The sequence below is a fragment of the Heterodontus francisci genome, chromosome 6 (assembly GCF_036365525.1).
Source record: "Heterodontus francisci isolate sHetFra1 chromosome 6, sHetFra1.hap1, whole genome shotgun sequence".
Lineage (NCBI taxonomy): Eukaryota > Metazoa > Chordata > Chondrichthyes > Heterodontiformes > Heterodontidae > Heterodontus > Heterodontus francisci.
Genome location: NC_090376.1, coordinates 24,955,640 through 24,965,372, shown reverse-complemented (window position 1 = coordinate 24,965,372; position 9,733 = coordinate 24,955,640). Strand labels below are relative to the sequence as shown.

The 9,733-nt window shown below is 42.9% G+C and overlaps 1 long non-coding RNA gene across 1 annotated transcript in view; it reads right to left on the bottom strand.

The window, feature by feature from the left end:
• LOC137370924 (uncharacterized) overlaps positions 1 to 9,733 on the bottom strand; it is a 52,500-nt gene that overhangs the window by 4,695 nt on the left and 38,072 nt on the right. The window contains exon 2 of the long non-coding RNA XR_010975139.1: positions 9,293 to 9,367. This is a non-coding gene — a long non-coding RNA (uncharacterized lncRNA). The remainder of the gene's footprint in view (positions 1 to 9,292; positions 9,368 to 9,733) is intronic.

Here is a 9,733-nt window from a genome sequence, read left to right as displayed (position 1 = left end):
TGTTCTGGATCGTGTCAAGCTTCTTGAGCGTTGTTGCAGATGCACCCATCTAGGCAAGTGGAGAGTATTCCACCACACTCCTGAGTTGTTCCTTGTAGATGGTGGACAGGCTTTGGGAGTCAGGAGGTGCGTTACTCGCCGCAGGATTCCTAGCCTCTGACCTGCTCTTGTAGCCACAGTATTTATAGGGCTACTCCAGTCAGTTTCTGGTCAATGGTAACCCCAGGATGTTGATATTGAGGGATTCAGCGATCATAATGCCATTGACTGTCAAGGGAAGATGGTTAGATTCTCTGTTGTTGGAGATGGTCATTGCCTGGCACTTGTGTGACGCAAATGTTACTTGCCACTTACCAGCCCAAGCCTGGATATTATACAAGTCTTGCTGCATTTTTACACGGATTGCTTCAGTATCTGAGGAGTTGTGAATGGTGCTGAACATTGTGCAATCATTTTTATTTTATTTATTTATTTTTTATTATTTTTATTTTTTAAAATTTTATTTTTATTTATTTTTTTATTTAGAGATACAGCACTGAAACAGGCCCTTCAGCCCACCGAGTCTGTGCCGACCACTAACCACCCATTTATACTAATCCTACACTAATCCCATATTCCTACCACATCCTCACCTGTCTCTATATTCCCCTACCACCTACCTATACTAGGGGCAATTTATAATGGCCAATTTACCTATCAACCTGCAAGTCTTTGGCTGTTGTGGGAGTACCATCATGTCAAGGAGTATAACGATTCATCAGCAAACATCCCCACCTCTGACCTTATGATGGAGGGAGGGTCACTGATGAAGCAGCTGAAGATGGTTGGACCTAAGACACTATCGTGAGGAACTCCTGCAGTGATGTCCTGTGACTGCGAAGATTGACCTCCAACAACCACAACCATCTTCCTTTGTACTAGGTACAGCACCAACCAGCGGACAGTTTTCTCCCTGATTCCCATTGACTCCAGTTTTGCTATGGCTCCTTGATGCCATACTCGGTCAAATGCTGCCTTGATGTCAAGGGCAGTCATTCTTCCTCACCTCTTGAGTCCATGTTTGAACCAAGGCTGCAATGAGGTCAGGAGCTGAGTGGCCCTGGCGGAACCCAAACTGAGTAGGTTATTGCTAAGCAAATGCCGCTTGATAGTGCTGTCAATGACACCTTCCATCACTTTACTGATGATTGAGAGTAGACTGATGGGGCAGTAATTGGCCAGGTTGCTTATCCTGCTTTTTGTGTCAAGTGCATACCTGAGCAATTTTCCACATTGCTGGGTAAATGCCAGTGTTGTAGCTGTACTGGAACAGCTTGGCTAGGGACACGGCAAGTTCTGGAGCACAGGTCTTCAGTACTATTGCTGGAATTTTGTCAGGGCCGATAGCCTTTGCAGTATCCAGTGCCTTCAGTCATTTCTTAACATCACACATAGTGAATAAAATTGGCTGAAGACTGGCATCTATGATGCTGGGGACTTCAGGAAGAGGCCAAGATGGATCATCCACTCAACACTTCTGGCTGAAGATTGTTGCAAAGGCTTCAGCCTTATCTTTTGCACTAATGTGCTGGGCTCCTCCATTATTGAGGATGGGGATATTTATAGAACCACTTCCTCCCGTTAGTTGTTGAATAGTCCACTATCATTCAGGACTTAGATATGATCCGTTGGTTATGATACTTTGTCTCCACAAGGATTGTGCAGTGGCTACTAGCTGTCATGGACAGTTGCATCCGCAGCAGGCAGATTGGTGAGGACCAGGTCAAGTATATTTTTCCCCTTCTTGTTGGTTCGCTCATCACATGCCGCAGACCCAGTTTTAAGCAGCTATGTCCTTTCGGACTCAGCCAGTCCTGGTGCTATCGAGCCACTCTTGGTGATGGACATTGAAGACCCCCACTCAGAGTACATTCTGTGCCCTTGCTACCCTCAGTGCTGTTCAACATGGAGGAGTACTGATTCAGCAGCTGAGGTAGTAATCAGCAGGAGGTTTCCTTGCCCATATTTGACCTGATGCTATGAGACTTCATGGGGTCTGAAGTCAATGTTGAGGACTCCCAGGGCAACTCCAGCCCACTGTGCCACCACACCTCTGCTGGATCAGGATATACCCAGGGATGGTGATGGCAATGTCTGGTACACTGTCTATAAGGTATGATTCCATGAGTATGACTATGTCAGCCTGTTGCTTGACTAGTCTGTGGGACAGCTCTCCTAACTTTGGCACAAGCCCCCAGAAGTTAGTAAGGAGGGCTTTGCAGGGTCTACAGGGCTGGATTTGCCATTGTCAATACCAGATGGTCTGCCTGATTTCATTCTTTATTGACTTTGTAGCGGTTAGATACAACTGAGTGGCTTGCTAGGCCATTTCAGAGGGCTTTTAAGAGTCAACCACATTGCTGTGGGTCTGGAGTCACATGTAGGCCAGCAGATTTCCTTCCCTTAAAGGGCATTAGTGAACCAGATGGGTTTTTAGAATAATCGATAATGGTTTCATGGCCATCATTAGACTAGGTTTTAATTCCAGTTTTATAAATTGAAATTTTACCTTCTGCTGTGGTGGGATTTGAACCCATGTCCCCAGAGCAATACTCTGGGTTTCTAGTCCAGTGACAATACCACTACACCACCACCTCTGTGGTTCTGCGATGTGTTGTAAGCTGCATTTGGTAATGTAACACATGTGTTCAAGAAGGCAGAGAATTCTAAACCAGATAACTATGGACCCGTTAATTTAATGACAGTTGTGTGCAGACTCTTACAATCCCCGATTCAAGATAAAATTAACTAGTATTTGGTGTATGGGTTAACTGGGACACTCAACACCGATGTCAGGAAAGTAAGTCATGTTTGAAAAGTTTGCTTTTTTATGAAGAAATGTCCAATTCGATAAGGAGAATGTAGCAGATGTTGCATATATGGGTTTTTGGTTTCTCAAAGGCTTGTAAGAAAAAAACAGGAGTTTGGTCTAACAGGAACTGTAGCAGCATGGATAGAAAGTTGGTTGCCACCAGGAAACAGTTGCTTAGAAATAGGTTATTCGGGTCATCCCAGGGATCGGTATTGGCTCCACTTTTGTTCTCAGTGTATCTGCAGGTGATTTGGACTTGAACATAGAGAAAACAATCTCTTCATTCATATCCAGAGAATCACCTGCAATGGCTTTTCTTCTGGCTGCTACACCGTTGCCTCTGGAGTTCTGCAAGGATCTATCCTTGACCCCCTCCTTTTTCATCTACATACTGCTGCTCCGCAACATCATTGGAAAATACAACAGGTTCCACATGTATGCTGATTACATCCGGCTCCACTCACTACCACACTCTTAACCCCTCCGCTATCTCTGATTTGTCACACTGTTTGTCTGATAACCAGTACTAATTTTTTTAAATTATTTGCCCAGAGGATGTGGGTTTCACTGGCAAGGCCAGCATTTACTGTCCACCCCAACTGCCCTTGAGAAGGTGACGGTGAGTGCCTTCTTGTACTGCGTCAGTCCGTGCAGTGTAGTTACATCAATAATGCTGTTACGTCAGGAATTCCAGGATTTTAACCCAGTGACAATGAAGGAACAGCAATATATTTCAAAGTCAGGAAGGTGTGTAACCTGAGCAGAAATTTCCTCCAACTAAATACCGGGAAGGCTGAAACCATTGTCTTCAATCCCTGCCACAAACTCTGTTCCCTAACCACTGACTCCATTCATCTCCCTGACCACCGTTTGAAGTTGATCCAGATCATTCACAACCTTGGTGTCATACTTGACCCCAAGATGAGCTGCCGACAACATAGTTGATCCATCACCAAAATTACCTACTTCCGCCTTCATGCACTGTTTGATTCAGTCCCAGCCTCAGCTCGGCTGCTGCTGAAACCCTCTTCCGTGTTTTTGTTACCTCTAGATTTGACTTTTAGAATGCTTTCCTGGTCAGCCTCCCGTCTTCCACCCTCTATAAACTTCGGCTCATCCAAAATTCTGCATCCTGTTCACCTATTATCTCTGTGCTCGCTGACCTACATTGGCTCCTGGTCCAGCAACGACTCAATTTTAAAATTCTCATCCTTGTTTTCAACTATCTCTGTAACCTCCTTCAGCCTAATTCTATCTTGTTGTGCATCCCCCATTTTAACTGTTCCACCACTGGCAGTTATGCCTTTAGCTGCCTAGGCCCCAAGCTCTGGAATTTCTTCCCTTAACCTCTCCACCTTTCTCTCCTTTAAAAAGTTCCTTAAAACCTTCCTCTTTGACTAAGCTGCCCTAATCTCTCCTTATCCTGGCTCAGTGGTGCCTCGGACGCTTTACTATGTTAAAGGAGTTATATAAATGAGTTATTGTTGTAGAAATTTGCTGATGACACCAAAGTAAGAATTCTACTAGCCAGAGATTCAACAGGGCCAGCAAGGCACAGATTTGTCTGTTGAATTCTTAAGGGTATATTAAACCTCAGTAGGATTAATAGAACATGACAAGAAATGCAATGGAGGACAATGATGATCTGAGTGGGTTTCTATTTCTTCCTGAGTTTGTGTACAATCTAGGTGTTTTGTCTACATATTAAAGCAGATATATTGAGAATTATACCTGAGCAATGCTGTATTTGACCTAAATGTTAACCATAACCACTGAATATTTGGCTTAATGCTGGCACTTTGGTAAAAGAGATTTCATTGGAATATCTATTTCTCAAAAAGGTCAATATCTATTTATAAATTTGCATTTATGCATCTGCATTTTGATATACCTTGCTGAAACGTTTGTTGTCTGTTGCCTCATTTTTGCAATTCCTTATCTTAATAAATTACTGAGCTCTTTTGTGCACACTACTCTTCTTCTCCTGTATTTGTACCTCATTGCCTTGATCTTCCTTCTTGTTTTGGCATTCTTTGCTTTTTCCTTGTAATTCTCTCCTACTTTATTTGGTACAATCCTCTTAAAGTTCTTAATTTCATTTTTTCTCTTTTAATGGTTTCTTCTCCCACTAACTGGACTATGGTAAAGCAGGCAAAGGAGACCCATTTGTGTGTTGAACTTTGGCCTTCATTAAATTTATCTAATGAAATCTTTTTTATGACATATAATGATAATAACTTGAGATTTGCACTGTGAGTTGACTGCATATAATGTATCCATGTTGTGATGCTCACTTTTTCCACACAAGCTTTTAATATGATCCAGAACCAATCTATACTCTTGAGAGGCATGAGCTCTACCCGCTAAAAAGGTGCCATGGATAACTAAACATAAATCTAAAAGAAAAAGCATACAAGCATGCAAAATATAACACAGATCCTGCCGAATGGGAGAGGTACAAAGAACAGCAAAGGGAAGCAAAATAGATATAGTAAGAGATACAAAAAGAGAGTATGAAATGAAATTTGCAAAGGACATCAAAATCAACACAAAATAGTTTCACAGTTATATTCGAAAAAAAGAGGGTGGTCGGGAGCAATATGGGCTCCTTGAAAACTGCTAATGGTGATAATTTCAATGAAAGTAAGGAAATGGCTGTCATGTTGAATAAGTCCTTTGTGTCAGTATTTAAAGTAGAGGAAGATGCTAGCATACCAAACTTCCCAAAGAAACTAACACTGAATGAAAGACTGAGACCAACCAATATTAACATAAACAAAACAGTAGTGAACAGAATAATGGCATGAAAGATTGACAAATCCCCAGGACCAGATGGTTTCCATCCTAGCATTTTAACTGAAGTAATTTAATTTGATCTAATTTGTGACATACCAATTATTCTAGATTGCTAGATAGGACCACGAAACTTCATATCAACTCTGCTATTCCACTGTCTCACTAATGATCCTAGCAGTAGACAAGCACCAAGTCATAAACTGTAGATACTACAGATGCATAATTGCCTGATGTTTCTATCACATGAATTCTCCAAAATGACACCAGAAAAGTTCACTTGCTAGTCTGTACGTTTAAACCGCAATGCACATCTCCTCTTAAATACCTGATAACAGCATTCAATAAAATCGTAGCAGACAGACCCCATTTCACGAATATGACCCTGTATGAAAACCCTGCACTTTCCAATATCCCCACAAGTTGGAAGAAATAACAAAGCACAATTTTTAAGGAGCTCTCGCTGCACAATTGGGTTCCTTAGCGCTGCCAGTACCGGGTATGCTGGGCAGGACACTAGTGTGGCCGTGCCTTGTATGCACTTGTAGCATGAGAAGTGGTGTGATAGTGAGCTTAATCAACTGCGCAGGTTGATGGCTCCCTGCACCATCAGGAACTCTGCTATCCTGGCAATTCCAAATTCCCACTCAACCTGCTTCTCCCTCCTTAGAGAGAACATGATCTAATTACCTCTCTTGGCATATAGGGCCACTGTCACTGCCAGATGAATTGATGTATGGTGTACCGGAAGATGTTGGAATGTGTGCCCCGCTCATATCGGGAAAGATCTAGTCGCAATAAAAAATGTAATACCTCTGTGACCTTTACAGTCACTGGAAGTGCCGTCCTTGCCCTGGTGTGAGGCTCGAGGTTGTGTTGAAAGAGGTGGCACTTCTGTAACCATCTCCTTGGTGAACCTGTGTTGCGTCAGGTATTGCTCATGGCTCAGATGGAGGTATGAGGTTCTCTTGGAAACCTTTGCTGGGTGGAGTGTTCTGTGGAGAGCCCTCCTCCTCCATCTCACAGAGCTTCACCTCTCTGCAGCCTCTGCTCCATTTGTTGGTCATATTTGCAGACCCAGACTCACTGTAACGATAGCCCCCATACCTTTTACAGACTTCAGGTGACAAAATCTTCTGCACTCCCTGAATGGATGCACAAGCTCACCAACAGACCTGCAAAAACAAACTTGAGTATTTCCACCAACTTTGCAACTGTAGAACTCAAAAGCACCTCACCTGCAATATGGTGTCTGCCCCTTTAAATATTGCTGGTTGGGTGGGCGGGTGGTGGTGCTGCTCCTCGTGCAGTTGAATGCATGGCTCTGCGGGCCCCAAATGTCAAATGGGGAGAGATATAGGAACCATAAGGGCAACCATTCCATCAATGTGCCATGCGCAGCACATCATGTTAGTGGTGGAAGACGAACAAGAACGTAACATTAGAGCCAAACTGGCCACATCTGTTACTATCAACAATCATATTTCCACATCCTGCAATGATCGAGGGAAACTGACTCGAAAGGCTTTAGATCACCACGGAACAAGTGCAGAAATATGACACCTATGCAAGGAGCCCTGCCACCACCATGCATCATAGGGTTGGTACTGTAAGTGTCAGGCCAGGATACCAGAGTTCAACTTTGTTGGTTCCACTGCCTTCCAGTCATCACCTAGACTATCAGCTTTTATGCTGCCTATAGATGTATGAATAAATGACTGCCAGGATGGCTTAGGTGGTAGAATTCTCAGGTTTGAGTCAGAGGGATGTAGGTTCAAAACCAATTGTACACTTGAGGCATCTGACACTTCTGTACAATACTGAGGGACTGCTGCTTGTTTGGCGAATAGTCTTTTACATGAATGTTAAACCTCAGGCCACATCTGTGGATGGGTGTAAAAGATCCCATAAAGACCAGGGCATTCTCCTGGTGTCTTAGCAAACATTACACCCGAGAGCAACAATACATAAAAACAGATTTTCTTGTTATTTATTTGTCTTTCTGGGACTTTGACAAGTTAATTGTGTACTTAACTATATAACACATCACATTTGAGAAGTAATTCATTGGTCTGAAAGTGTTTGGGATGTCTTGAAAGCATTAAGGGTGGTACAGTCCTCACCACTTGCACCGTCCATGCTTATCATAGGCAGCCGCCTATATCGGGCAAATGGCACTAACCACTTGCCATTTCCAATGAAATCAATTACAAAGGCTCTGCTCAGAATATATTAATCAGGTTGCTTATTCAGGCAATTCAATAAGCATTTTGCACCTTGCTATCTTACCCTACATTACAACAGTGACTACACTTCAAAGGTACTTCATCGGCTGTAAAGCGTTTTGAGACGTTCGGTGTTCTTTGGAATTTAAACCATTTCTTGGATCATTCTGAGTCTGTTTTCTTCTGTGTCTCAGTGGGTTTTATTAGGTTAGATTTGGTGGTCATCAGGGTTATACAGTATCAGTATCAGCCAGTAGATGTAGGAGGAGGTGTTCCCCCAGTCATAGAGTGGTTACAGCATAGAAGGAAGCCATTTGGCTTGTCGTGTCCATGCTGGCTCTCTGCAACAGCTACCCAGCTAGTCCCATTCACCTGCCTTTTCCCCTCATGAACAAATATTTTTATTTCTTAATTTTATCTTTAGATAATTATCCAATTTCCTTTTGAATGCCATGATTGAATCTGCCTCCACCACACTTTCAGGCACTGCACCTCATTACTGCATTTCCCAAACTGGCAGGGACTCTTCTTTTCTGCCACCACCTCCTTACCTCTGCCCTGTGATTTACTACATTATACTTCTCCAAGCTTACTAACGACACCCTGTAAGATGTGTACATTGTGCAAGTGCTTGCACAGGTAAATGAGAGTGACACAGGATGTCTAAGATACTGTGTTGGCCTGACCTATTGGCTGTGCTTCTGGCTGTTGTCCAGGCCTACAATGGTAGAAAAATGGTAAAATGTTACAACGCTACCTTAAAGAAACAATAAATTTGTCCTAGACCTTATTTCAGTGAGTGAACTGCAGGTGTCTAACTCGCCACCTTTGTACTGCCATGATGGATGCATTTGCAAACCTGCAGTCCATTCCTCCAAGCCCTAAGGATAGTCTTATTTTCTACAATGGAGGCTCGGGCGACAGCCATTGAGGCCTTGAGATGGGAAACTGCCTCTCTACCAAAAACCTGAGAAAAATATTTGTAAAACGCAGTTTACATAGAACACACAGCAGAGGAACAGACCATTTGGTACATGCCAATGTTTATGCTCCACACGAATTTTCAAGCAATTTCTTGTCAAAATCTGTAAAGGAAATCTAAAAATATTCCTGCCTTTATTTCACCACCCAGCAATGTTGGATGCTTGTTTGAAACTCAGGGTTGTGTGAAAATGAGGCAATGAACTCAGGAATCTCATTTGCATGCAATTTTAATTGGAGTGTCACTTCGTGGCAAACCAGGACTTCTGGGGGAAAATCAATAATACTTTTATGGGAAGGAATGGGATATGTCTCAAATCAACTTCTGATAGCACCCATCCCAAAATCAGGAAAAGAAAAGTTGGGAAATCTAGTCCAATGCCTCTGGAATTGTCCTCCATGGTTTCTGAGGGTTAAAGACAAAGACAAGGCTCATACCTACCCTGTGAGGAAAGTTGTTGCATACATTTGCGTAGGATCGATGGCTGAGCAAGGTCTAAAGTTGAGTTTTTGATCTCTAAGGAGAGCAAAGACAAGAAAACTTTGGATTAATACTTGGCTCGCCAGGCCTGCAATCTTCTCTACCAAAGTAAGAACTAGGCAGTAATGAACGTTGAAAAATTACCCTTGCTTTGAATATTGACAGTCTGATGTGAAATAAATGACATTTGAATAGCAAAAGTAAACTGGCCACCAGGAAGGATGGAAATAGGCGGTTAAATGAAGCAATCCGTTTGCCGAGCTCCAGCCCGACCATAGATGGCAAAGTCAGAGACTCGGGTGTACTGGAAAGGAAGCTGCCTGGAATCAGACCTCAGGTTTCACATCTTCATTGTTGAGGTATTTTATTGTAGGCGGCGACCAAACCTACCGGCTACACACT